This window comes from Megalobrama amblycephala, linkage group LG1 (assembly GCF_018812025.1).
Source record: "Megalobrama amblycephala isolate DHTTF-2021 linkage group LG1, ASM1881202v1, whole genome shotgun sequence".
In the NCBI taxonomy this organism is placed as follows: Eukaryota; Metazoa; Chordata; class Actinopteri; order Cypriniformes; family Xenocyprididae; genus Megalobrama; species Megalobrama amblycephala.
Window position 1 is genome coordinate 48,727,642 of NC_063044.1, and position 14,100 is coordinate 48,741,741.

General features: G+C 37.2%; 1 long non-coding RNA gene across 1 annotated transcript; it reads left to right on the top strand.

The window, feature by feature from the left end:
- Positions 1-7,176: 7,176 nt before the first annotated feature.
- Positions 7,177-11,552, top strand: LOC125272848. Its single transcript, XR_007185933.1, has 2 exons — positions 7,177-10,447; positions 10,787-11,552. It is a non-coding gene; the product is annotated as an uncharacterized LOC125272848 (long non-coding RNA).
- The last annotated feature ends 2,548 nt before the right edge of the window (positions 11,553-14,100 follow it).

A 14,100-nucleotide genomic window follows, 5' to 3' on the forward strand; every position in this document is an offset into this window, starting at 1 on the left:
TAAAGTTTGGTGGAGGGGGATTATGGTGTGGGGTTGTTTTTCAGGGGTTGGGCTTGGCCCCTTAGTTCCAGTGAAAGGAACTCTTAATGCCTCATCATACCAAGACATTTTGGACAATTTCATGCTCCCAAATTGGTGGGAACAGTTTGGGGATGGCCCCTTCCTGTTCCAACATGACTGCACAGCAGTGCCCAAAGCAAGGTCCATAAACACATGGATGAGTGAGTTTGGTCTTGACTGGCCTGCCCTCAACCCGATAGAACACCTTTGGGATGAATTAGAGTGGAGACTGCGAGCCAAGCCTTCTCGCCAACATCACTGCCTGACCTCACACAAATTCCCATAAACACACTCCTGCCAAGGTTATACATGTTTTGAGTTTGTTTTTGATCTGTTTCCCTGGTCTGTTCATGTATTAGTTGGTTTGTCTTTAGTCACGTTTTCTAATTATTCTCATTTGCTTCTGTTACTTAAACCCTGTGTTTCCTTCAGTTCTCTGTTTGTCCTTGTCATTGTAAAGTTTGGTTGTTCTGTTCCTAGTTTTTGGTGGAGTTTTGAGTTTGTTTAAATAAAGAAAGCTGCTGCATCAAGATCCTGATTATTTTCATTTGTGCTGCAACCAGCGCCCGTGACAGAAGGACAGACCCAAAAGGATATGGATCTTGCAGCTGAAAACACCATCCTGGCTGAGGACCGTCTTTGGGGATTAAGGCAGAGTGGTCGTCCTTTGCTCTCCCATCAGGTGAGCTGGCCTGACGCCTCACTCGTTGTGTGTTTTCGTTTGGGTCTGGATGAGGATACTATTCGCTATAGCGAACCTGCTTGTTATTTTTCTCTAGTCGAGTCTATTAATCCATTTTTCCAGAAAACAAAACTAGAAGTTTTTTGCATTTAGTGGAGAGAGAGAGAGAGAGAGAGAGAGAGAGAGAGAGAGAGATGATTGAATACAGAAAGGCCTTAACAACTGCTAGATCTGCTTATTTCTCAAATCTTTTAGAAGAAAATAAACACAACCCTAGGTATTTATTTGATACAGTGGATAAATTACCAAGAAATAAAACTTCAACTGATGTTTCCAAAGAGTACAGCAGTATCATTATGACTTTATGAACTTCTTTACTTGCAAGATTGACAATATTAGAGGGAAAATTATAACCATGTAAATGTCTACTACAGTAGTGTCAGAGTGCATTGTAGTGTCCCTGAGGAAAAATTTAATTCATACACTGCTTTAGGAGAGGAAGAATTGTCTAAACTTGTTAAATCGTCAAAATCAACAAGTTTGACCCGACTAAGCTATTTAAAGAGATGCTTCCAGAGGCCATAGATCCTCTTTTTAATATCGTTAATTCATCTTTATCACTAGGATACGTACCAAAAAGTTTTAAGCTGGCCATTATCAGAAGAATGGCATCTATGCTAATATTAGTCTCTCTGTTTATCCCAAGGTTTACCATAGTCAATCGGAATCTGGGCCGTATCCAGGTGAGATCGAGGACCTGCGCCTTGACACGACCACAACACAGCCCTGAAGTGTCAGCAGAGATTGAGTCAGCTAGATCATCCATTGTGAAGGCCTCATCGACACAACCAGTGGCACAGATTCTCAACAACCGTCCATACTGGCGTGATGAATACGATCCTCAACTTGATGGAACTGGAATAAATACTTTGAATGTTGCGATCCTATCAGACTTATGATGGCTACCTGCATCGTAACAAAGCACTGTTCACCAGAGGAGAACTGGCCCCCCAACTAAGCCTGGTTTCTCCCAAGTTTTTTTTTTCTCCATTTTAACACCTATTTGCCACCTGATGTCACCTGTTGGAGTTTGGGTTCCTTGCCGCTGTTGCCTTTGGCTTGCTTAGTTGGGGACACTTGACACTTGATATTCAACAGTGCTTTGCATCTGCCTGCATTGACACCATTTTCTTTAAGAGCTGCTGTGCAGCCAAAATTATACCAGTAATCATTGTAAAGCTGCATTGTAAAAAGCGCTATATAAATAAAGGTGACTTGACTATTCTCTATTTAAATGGTTCTAATTTTGAAGTTGAATAAGTTAAGAAAAGTATCTTCCTCATCCAGCCCCATAGAAAAAACACGTGGCCTCACCAGCTCACCCCAAGCCGGTACCCTCCACATACTGCTCCAATGGATCGGTCCATTTCTACCCTCCTGTGTTTCCCAGAGCACGTAAATGGGTTTCTAACAGCGCTGAACTGTGGGCCAAAGTGGCAGACCCAGCAATTACATCAGTCAGGTCAGCGCTGAAGTCAACCTGCCTCCGTCCATCTGCAGGACCCAAAACCATCCACATCCTCAGTCCAGAGATAAAGATGGCTGCCACTTTAGTTCATCATCATTAGTTCATTTGTACCAGCTGTTTCTTGTTAATTCTCATTTGTTTCTGTTACTTTGTGTATTTAAACCCTGTGTCTCCTTCAGTTCTGTCTGTTCTCGTCATTGTAAAGTTTGGTTGTTCTCTTCCTAGTGTTTTGAGTTTTGAGTTTGTTTAAATAAAGAAAGCTGCTGCATCAAGATCCTGATTATATTCGTTTGTGCTGCAACCAGTGCTCATGACAACTCCTAAAACTTGTGCAGGGTTTTTCCTGCATGGAAAATTTACGAGGCGGCTGCCTCCGTCAAATTTCGTGCCACCCCTGGCAGTCAAGTGTTGACAAAAACTCAGACAGGCAGTCACATGCTCAGATATCCCTTTACCACAGTTCCATTGTGGCTTCCTGGCCTGTGTCCATAAATCATTGTGTTTTCTATAAAGACACAGAACTTGCCACTTGTAGTACATTTGAACCCATAGTGTACTATAAGTGGTAACTAAATATATTTTTTTAAATAGAGATTATATTAAAAGCACATTTAAGTTCATATTTCATGCTGTCTCAAAATAGCACAGTTGAGTACACTTAGATGTTCTTAAGATGATCTTAAGAAGTACTAAAGAATAATTTAGTAGTATATTAAATACAAAATTAGTGCACGAAAGTAGAGCACTTTATGTTATAGAAGTGTACTTTTTTACACAGAAGTGTACTTTCTTTACACATACTACCTGTAACCAGTTATGCTTTAGAACACCCACAATACATGTAAATGTGATAACTTTTGAATGATTGATTGAAAGTATGCTTTATTTGGAATGAATTTAAATCTCTACGGTATGTTTAAATCATGGATTGAATGAAATCTGTGTAAAATGTATCATATTCCATTTAATAGAAATTATGTCTAAAACGGTACTCTCTGCCAAAGCCGGCAATTCCAGAGACCGAAAATAACACTTATTTTATGATTGGGGGTGGAGAAAGCCACCTTTTTAAACAAGACTATATCTGATTGGCCAGAACTTCTCTCAGAGGTGGGACAAACACCTAAGTTTAATTAGTCATATCTCAAGACAAAGAACCAGTAAGCAGAATAAAGAGTAACCATGGAGTAACAAGAAGAAGAAACAAAGACAAGACCAAGCTGACAAAGGACAGACAAGCAGCTCATTCAAGCCATCCAACTTTCACTCACTTTTCTTTTACATAATTTTCTTTCCCGTTGAGAGTCTCATGTTCTAAGTTTTGCCACAAAGTTCAACCAACGACTTTTGCTGCTTCAACTTTAACTACAGCCATGATAAAGAGACTTCCTTTCATTTTGCCAGCAAGCTCAAACGTGAGTGTATTTTACCTAACACAAACCAGACCTGAAAAGACCCTGCAACAAATCGACTCGGAAAGCCCTTCTCTCTGCGGGCAAAAGGAAATTACATGTTTTACACTGTGAGAACAACATCATATATGGTCTGAAACACATTAAATCAGTGCAAATGTATGCGATTAACGCCATGAAACAGGAAGTTGTTGTAACTCAAGCATACAATGTCCAATCTGCCTCAAACTTCACACGATTGATAATTAGTCCTGGCCTGAAGACATCTACACACCAAAATTTAGTTATAGTCATATCGCCACCAGCTGGTAGCAGGAAGTGTGGCAAATACAAATTACTGACATTATCCTCCTATATTTTTGTACTTACATGCATATTGCCCACCGTCCTCTTTTTTCCTAAAGCCAACGGGTGGCAGTGGCACGGGTGCGAGGGCCCTTTCATCGCTGCTTGCAGCTTTAATTGTAGTTTGCCATTGCTTTGATATCATGTGAGTGACAGGTTGTCCCAGCCTCGCGCCAGTAAACACATCATCAGTAAACTATACTTGTGCATTACACGATTTGAATGCGCACCTCACAGACCATGGTATAAATCAAAATATTCTGGATTTACATTTATAAAAAGCTCTTGTTTCAACTAATCTTCTACATTTACAGTGGTTTATTGGTACTTTCTGCCCTGCTGTTAGCTGATATGTGACTATTGATTACTATCCGCTGCTGCTGATGTGATTTTTCAGGGCTGGTTTGCAGGCAGGAATCTGGCTGTATCACAAATCACCACCAAATACTTCCTGTGTGTTGATGATGACTTTGTATTTTTGAATGGGACCCAGATTGAGAGCTTTGTAGAGATTTTCTATTCATTCTATAGACTTTTTCCACAGAAAAATGATTGAGATGATTGTTGGCTACAAGTTGTCTGTATTGTTAAATAATAGATGAATAAACAGATGATATTCTAGAATAAATAATAGATGATATTCTGTTAATGTGTGTATAAGATGCCAGTGTGCTAAACACACTGTGCTAAACATGTTTGGTCAGTATTATACTGTGATAATATTTTGTAATCAATTTATAATTATAATCCACTCCAAATTTTTTGAACTTTAAGATGAAGTTTTGTCAATGCATCAAGAATAAATAAATGTAAATGTAAATGATATTATATTCTGCAGGTATGTGGACTGCTATAAATTGTGTTGGAAAACTAAAAATATTTTTTGCCCTTAATTCAATTGATAATTCAATGAATAATCTTGCGCAGTGAAGTTTTCGGTCCCTATGTTTATTCAATATGGCCAGGAGAGCTCAATGTTATTGTTGCATGCATACATAAAGAAGAACAAGAAGTTCTTTCTTGTTGGTTCAACTTACTGTATGTTATTTTTTTCCTTTCATTCTTCTCTCTTAACAGTTCTTGTTTTTGTTTTTTTTTAATATCTTTTCTGGCCATCTGTTGACTCTTTTCCATTGATTCAGCACTATTGGCACTCCTGACTCTGTGCTACACGTTCAGGATACACATACTCTAACAGTAAGATTCAATGTTACGTTCTGTTGCATAAGCTATAAATATGCAGGGATGGATTATTATGACTTGCAAAGGCCATGGGGCCAATTATCTCTTCTATTCTGTGCATTTAGGGTAATAGAAAGTGGAAATTATGATGATCATAAATATTGAAACCATTCTCACTCAACATCAAATGCCTGTGCTACCCCCTATACAGGTAGGTAAAGAAAGCACTTTTATAAAATGTAGAAAGAAGAATGATAATAGAAAAATGTATACATTTATACCTTTATTCTGTAAACCCTGTATTACAAGCCTAATATTGGCAACGCTTTAAAATGCTATTCTTTCATTAATGAAGAACTACACAGGAACAAATGAGTATCACAATATTAACATTCTAGTAACTGGTATTAACACACAGAAAAATCAAGGTACAGAAATGTACCTAAAAGAGTACAAATGCTTTGTTGCCCCAGCTGTACCCTAGCTGGGTACAGCAATGTACCTCTGAACACTGGTACATTTTTGTGTACCTTCTTGTACCTCTAAAAGAACAATTTTGCACCCCTAGTGATAGAAATGTACCCAACTTTAGCTCGAAAATTATTATCGAGCTAAAGTTGGTTTTTGATTGAATCACTTCAGTTGTAAAAATTCTTAATTGTTACTTTAGGGGCTGCTTAAATGACACCTTTCCTACTGAAAACCGAATACCTTTAATGCATTCTTGCCCTTCATTTACGTGTTTAGTCTATAGGTTTACGTGTTTGAGTGTGTATTTTTAAAAAAGTGATATTTGCCAAATTACTTTACTGGTCCGCATAATACAGAAAAATTAGTTGTGTCCACAGATCTGTGCGAACTGAAATCATTTTGATAACGTTTTATCTATACAAAGGGAAAGGAATGGGAAGGAGGCCTTTTCAGGGGATAGTTTAGTTGACACTTGGGCTGCGTTTTCGTCGTTTTCTTAGGCAAATGGCTGAACTGTATTGTATTTAAACCCTAGCAAATTAGGGAATGTGATGAGCTGAGCATATCAAACTTGTAGATACATGTGGGAGCATGCAGAAATGTTGTCCCAAGAGGATCATGGCATTGTTCATGTTTATTTCACTTTTTCACTTTGATAAGAGGGGTGAGCAGAAGCTTGCAGTTGTACTTTGTCTTGTTATTTGCGCCTAATTAAATAATTAAACATTATATTTTACAGCCTCATTCTTTACTTGTGGAATCGAGAGGATTTTAATGCCACAATCTATGTGCATTCTGTGTTAAATGTATGTAATTATATTGAAGAAAAAACTTCTACAGTATGTGAAAGGTGAGTTGACCATTTCCAGTGATTGTGTTTATAGCATGCACATGAATAATTAATGTTACCTTTTCCATTATATAACAGTTGTATCATCTTTTTACTAGCACGTTTTAATGTCTCCGTGTGTGGCCATGTCTCTTGTTTTCTAAAAATATAAGGTCATGCTGTCTGATTAGGTTACATGCATTGAAAATGTGTCTTGAAGGAAAATATTCCACATTCACTGTTTAATATGGTTCATGGTTAATTGTTACATTGTCAACTGCATCAGATTTTTAAGTAGAGGTTATTCTTTAAACTGAAATTTGAGAATTTTCACTCTATTTATTCATTGTTGTGCTGTAAAGTTAAGAATTTTGTACTTAATATTCTTGATTTAAGGTCACACATTTCATTTTCATCCCACTGAATCAAGAATATGAGACTTAAAAAGCTTCGTAAAAGAACTGAAAAGCTTTCAGAACCAGAATATGATGTGGTCAGTTGAAGAGAGAGAAATATGTTTTCAGATTTTCCACATTTTGTAAATGCATTAGTGTTTAATGCGACCATTAATGTACAGGAAACTTGATACACATTAACAGAAGTGTCTGGGTGGTGCAGTCTAAAGTGATCATCTCTATTCCAGTAAGGAGAGGGATGTCTCGGACATTCTCCTAAGAAGAAGCAGCTATCTTGAAGGGTTTTATCCTGTTAGTTTTCCACTGTACCACCCATGGTACACATACCTTTGTAGAGGATTTTTTATTGTTTATCATTTATTTTTTTGATTTATAAAATTATGCATTGATATTTGTTTTCTCTCTGTCTTATGTGACATTTAAAACAGCCTGTTCAGTGGAAAATTACTGCTTATGCTGTTGTATTTTAAGAAGCACTTCTGAAACTAACAAAGGAAGTGAGGCAAAGGTGCAAATGTGTTTGACTAGAAAGCTTGGAGTTCAATAGTCATCTGCTAAGTTTTAGACCACTTTCTTTTTTATTCTTCTGATCCATATATGGTAATATGTGTAACGATTGGTTTGTGGTAACAAGGAACAATAAGAGGGGTATATAAGACAGCACTGTGTGAGGGTGTTCTTCTCTGTAGAACTCTGTATCTGCATTGAACAACCTTCTTGCAAGAATAAAATCAGCACAGACATTTCAAATGTTTGTTTCATTACATTCTCACCACTAAAGGAATAAACAATTTTTCCACAACAATTTGGTGTCAGAAGTGCGGATTCCGCGTGTGATTTGTCTGGACCTGAAAACGCTTGAGGTTGATCACCCTGGTCTCCAAAGACTGACTCCCTACCCCAAAGTCTTCAGGGAAGAGGGACAAGCATCTGAGGGCCCAGACATTCACCGCCGGAATCTCAAAGAATCCTCAGCAAGGAAGAAGGCATGTTTGCCCGGTGAGTCTGTTTTGAAACCATAAAAATTAGGTTTGATATTTTCAGACCCCTTTTTTTTGTGTTGCGCACCTCTCTACTTCTGAGTCTGTGAGGGTGAATATTTCTAAAGCACTAGAAATAAGTTGATTTGAGTCAAAGTACTGACTCAAAGGAGAGGTTTTTCTACCGAGTCTGTGCAGAAAAGGGTTTCTTTGCCGAGTCTGTTCAAAGACAAACTGTGGTGACGACTGCAGGGTGAGGAAAAAGGGATGTCCCGAGTTTCAGTGACACAGAAGATGGGGTCTGGAAACAGCAAACAAAAATTTACTAGTCCAATTTATAAAGAAATGAAAAGAAAATATTGCGATAGAGCTTTGGCAGAAATCCCAAATTGGAAAGAAAATTATGACTATTCTTTCAACTGTTGATGGACTGAAAATGATGGCACATGAAATAATGTGAAATGAGAAATTAATAATTCTATTTAAATCCTCAGGATGTTTGAATGTCTAATGATTTAAGAGAATTGGTATTGTGAAGTCCTTGTAAGGCACTAAAACATAATTTGATAGATTACAATTTTTAGAATTCTGTAAATCAATCTGGACAAGAATGGACAGCAGATTATTGTAGCCCAAGTTCACTTTGATCAAGTGAAGTTTTGAAACAAATTAATTCCCGCTCTGTCTCTGCTGTGTTAGATTGAAATCTTAAAACCATTGTATATCAAATCCATGGTGAATCATGAGTCAGATACCAACTAAGATATGCGCAACTGTATTCATAATTTAACAGAGTAGATTTTTATGAGATTTGATTTATGTCTTGGCTCTGATAGGTTAAAAAAACTATGCTTTAATGAAATGCTGAAGTTTCAAGAGTTAAATTAATACAAAGTACAATGTTAATTGAATGCCATCAAAGATATGGCTTATATTATATTTTGTTAATTAGACGTCTGAAAATTGTACTCAATATCCCTGGAAGGCAGTTTGAGATTTGATACATTGCAGAAATGTTATGATTTTGGTTTGTTAACTAAGATAACATTTGTGCATTGTGTTGAATGAGAACGAGATTGGGTGACCAAGTTAAATAGAAATTTTGATTTAAACATGCAGGCACATAACAGACATCTTAAAGTAATGTTAGTTTCTAGTAAAAGAGAAAAGGCAAAGAACTCTTTACTATTTTATATATATACACCATACACTTATATACACCATACTCTATATTAATTAGAGTAGTTTACATTCTGTTTACTGCATTTTGCAAAGAAGGATCTGCTTGCTTTTTCTTTCAAAAAGGAACTAAGCTTATTAACAGAAGGAAGAACTGCTGTTGTGTTAACCATGCTGAGACTTCTGGAATTAAGGGACATTGATTACAGTTATAAAAATATATATATCTATATAAAAAATAATAAATAAATAAATGAATGAATGAATGAATGAATGAATGATTTTTATTAATTATATTATGCGGTTCTCTTGAGTGTTCACATTTCAGACCAGGCAGCTTCTGGAACTGCCACCTTGACAAATGGGAACAAATAGTCTGTTTGACAAGACATGACTGTAGAGAGAAGAAGAGGAAGTGGCTGATGGGCTTTCAGCTTCCTTTCTAAAAGAGGAGGTTTGACACTTCTGGAGGGGTCAGCATGGAGAGGACTGATACAGTGCAGGAAAGATTTTTGAGACTTTTCCTAAGAGCAATTCTGCCATGCATTATGCGATTTTGTGGCAGGAATGATCAAAAGTCAGACTGTGAGACAGAGAAACAGCATACAGCTCAACACCAGGCCTTTGAGTGCCATCACTGGCTGATGATCCAATGCAACAACCCAACAAGTTCAACTGACTGATGATCCACACAGAACACAGAAGGACTTCCATTACCGCTTCGAATTCTGTTAATTATCATATTAATTTGATTTCTTTTGATTATTCACTGGTCTCACAGCAGTTCTTTGTATTCTCTGTTAAACTAACATTCTGAATCTGCTTTCAATAGGTACCAGTCTTAATGAAGGAAAAGGAAGTTCATAAACAGAAGTGGGAGTTTGACTCACCAATCAATTAAAACTGGGGCTGGATTTGGTATAGTGAGGGTTATTACATTACAACTAGGGGTAAAGACAAATAGATTATTGACTATGCAGAAGTTTTCTGGTAAAAAAAAAAAAAAAAAAAAAGGAAAATGAGGCACAAGGTGCCCAAAGAGAAAATTATGGCTAAAAAGCAACAATATTGGTCATTCCATTTCATTGAAGAATAATAACTAAAGACTCCAAAATTTTAAATCACAAATGTTGTCATCACCAGGGGTATGAAATAGGAATGTTATTTGTCTATGGATCCAAGACTGAGTGGAAATCTCAAATCTTCAAAGTAGCTTGTCAGAAAGCCCGCGCCGGAACGGAAAATACACAACGGTTTCTGACGGACTGATGTGAGAGTTGCTACTTCCATCAGACTGATAAGAGAGCCAGCTCCAGCCGCGCTCTTCCCGATATTGTTCAGTGTTGTGAGTTCATGCAAAATTGTGAGTAATCATGTGAATATTGTTTATTCAACAAGTTGTTATTGTAAATGTCAGACGTTTGGCGAATGTTTGAAATATGTAAATGACGATCGCGGCGCGATCGCGGATAGACGCTAATCTTGTCAGCCGCATCAGTATTGATCACGTTGAGTTAACACGTGCCTTGTTATTATATGCTGCGTCATGCCGTGTATTGATGTTTATCATCTTATATAAGGTTCATATATTATCTGAAAGTTGATTATTCATTTGTAATGACTGTTTTAATCAGTTATTGATACTTTGAGACATTTGTACAGAAATATTGTATTCATATTATATTCATTTATTGTTTTACAGACCACAACACAACTTTCCATAACTCCACACAATTATATTGTAAATGGATATTACTGACTGCCTGACAAGTGCTATTAAAGAGAAGTTTGAAGAGGATATACTTCTCCTGTGCCTGATTCTCTTATCGGAATCATTGTCCATATTTGTCCGCCATCAGATCCATGTTTTAAAATAGATGTTGGGAAGTGCTTCCCCACATAGCTCATGAGCATGAAAACATTGTAATTGTGCAATGGATGACAAATTGCATTTGAGAAAATGAAATTGGCTTTCTCAACTGCAGGCCTAAGTCTACATGATTATTCTAAACTATTTAATCTATTTTATTTTGAAAAGTGAGGTTTACATTCGTGGTGTTAAAATGAATCTCATGGTGACTGACATCAGACAAGTGATAATTAATGTGCTAACGTTTAGACACTATCGCAAGGGGAATGCCACAACATGTCTACGTTTAGTAGCTCCTGTCATCGGCAAAGTTTTGTTACCCATTCAGACTTGGGGGTATTCCACTTTTAATAATATATACATTCCCCATTCATTTTACAATCTGCTGAGGCAGACAAAAATGTATGATTCTCTGGCCAGAGAGGTGTGCTAGTGTGTGAAAGTGTGTGTGAAGGATGGAGAGATTGTGTTTGGTGAGACACCAAAGAAAAACAAATCATTCCAGTCAAAACAGCTGTATCTAAATGTATTAAGTGGACCCACAGGTCAGAATGTGCCCAATAAAATAATGGCCATAGATGAATTTGGCTTAATATTCTGGCCTGTGTTATTTCTGTGGCAGGAATAAAACAGTGCCATGTCTTGGGAAGGCAGAGAGCAAGCAAGCTTGCCCTGTCCACACCATACTGAACTTTTCCTTTTGCAGCATGATGTCATGATGAATTTCATCAAACTGCTTTTGTTCCAAATGTATAAAATAATATCATGTTTCTGTTAAAGACCCCCTGTGGTGAAAATCAAGTTTTTAATGTTGTTTATATGTCTATGTAGTGTTTTTAATATGCTTTAAGACAAAGCAAATTCATAAGTCAGCACCATTGCTGAGTATTTTATATTCAGTATAAGTCTGATTTTGGGCGCCTCTGGAATGGATCAAACCATAGATAGAGTTAAATTGGCTAAATGTTGAGAATAAATTTGAAATTTATAGCGCCTATTGTCCACAAGGTGGATAAATAGTGATATTGCAAATTAGATGATAAAAACCCAAATTGTGCATGACAGAAAAAAAGGAAGTCACGTTTTCAAGCCCTGCTCACTGTATTGATGGCAATGAAAGTATGAAAGACCAAAAAGAGCCAGGACAGCCTTCAACCCACAGAAAATTTCCACAGGTCACACCAAAAAAGGACGAGCGGCCAGATAAACAGATGAATTGATACATGTCGTCACTAACAAAAATACTTAAGGTTTGCATTCACAGGTGACAACAACCAGGAAATGGTTCACTTCACCAATAAGGACCAGTGGGTGTGTGGTTGTGATCTCAGCGAAATTCTCGCAATGATCAGCAAAATGGTTGCAGAGTGTGACACCTGGGTCCAAGCCTCTCATCTCAAACTACACCAAGCAGCCTCAGCAACCCCACAGAGCATAAAGTGGGGGATCAAAGTTGCATTCTGGTAACACAATCCCTTGTCAACGAGGGAAATTGCAACGGCTCGCATTGCAACGGCTCGCAAAGAGTCGCCCTGGTGAAGATGGAATGTCCATGGGCCAAACGAGATGACCAACACACCTGGAAGAAGATGTAGACCAACTAATGGTTTAGGTTTAACAGAAGAATCCATTTGTGTGATGATTTTGATGATTTTAATTGATTCAATCAAACTATAGGGTTGAGTATGATACAGAGCTCATGATTTGATCAGTTACTGATTAATTTGCAAATATTTAAGATATGTGTAAACTGGAAAGAGGAAAATCTTTTAAGTAATGCGGTAGACTATAGGGACTATTACTGAAGATATTTTAAGGTTTGAAAAAAAATTTGAATGCAGATATTAGATTTATAGAACTATATTATTAGTTATATGGCTAAATAGCATAACCACATTTGTGACATACTGATAAAGTTTTATTGTTTTAATAAATCTCAGAACATGAATTAAAAACAAGTTATGTAGGGAGCACAAAGCTTAAACTAAGACCAAGAAAGATGTGATCAAAACATGTTAAACCGGAAACATGAATCTGAACAGAATCTGACATCCCAGCAAAATAGAGTAATTATACAGCAATATTCTGAAAAACTTTCTTAATTCACAATGTGGTTACAGATTAGGTGATATGGATCCGTGGATCCATTATTATGGAAGTATGGAAGCCCGTTTCCGCCACATAAGAAAAAAAATTAAAAGTCTAAATTATGATATAAAAAGTAGAAATTATGACTTGCTGCTCATTGTTGATCTGATGCTGACGCGACCCGACATGACAGGATGAATTGTGAACACATTAAGTAATGTTTTAAACGTGGTTTTTCTAATGATGACATTCTTATTAGCGGAACTGAAGCTCTGAGCAAACGCACTCTTGGACAGATTTTAAGCAAGAACAAGCTTTGCTGCAGACAGAACAAAATGGATGTGGCTGAATCTAGGCTGCCACTTAATGCAGCCACATCCGTTTTGTTCTGTCTGCACCAAAGCTTGTTCTTGCTTAAAATCCGTTCAAGAGCGCATTTGCTCAGAGCTTCAATGCCGTTCTGCTAATAAGGCAAGAATTTCATCATTAGTAAAAACATGTTTAAAATATTCCATAAAGACCCCCTGTGGAGAAAATCAAGTTTTTAATGTTGTTTATATGTCTATGTGGTGTTTTTAATATGCTTTAAGACAAACCATGTGCAAATTCATAAGTCAGCACCATTGCTGAGTATTTTATGTTTGAAACTGCAGTAAACCAAAAACCCGTGGTTTGAAATTGTGGGTGTTTGTTACGACACAGACTACCTTGTAACCAATCACAACAACGTGCCGGCAGGCTTTAGCATATCATTAACTATGTCTGCTATGAAGCAGGAAAGTTTCGAGAAAAGCCAGGGCTGTGTTCAGCCCCGACAAAATATTGCAAAACATTTTTTAAACCGAAACGGTGGTGCATTGAACACCCTGTTCTGATGATGCAAGAGTTGCAACTATGGCAGCTGAGAATGCCATTATTTGTGTTCTTTTTGAAAAATGTTCGGAGCCTGATGAAGTCGGTATAAATAGGCTACGTGTTTAAAACTGGAAAATACGCTCGATGTTACAGTCACTGCCCTTGCCCTCCAGAATAAAAGAGAACATCCCAATCGAGTGAAG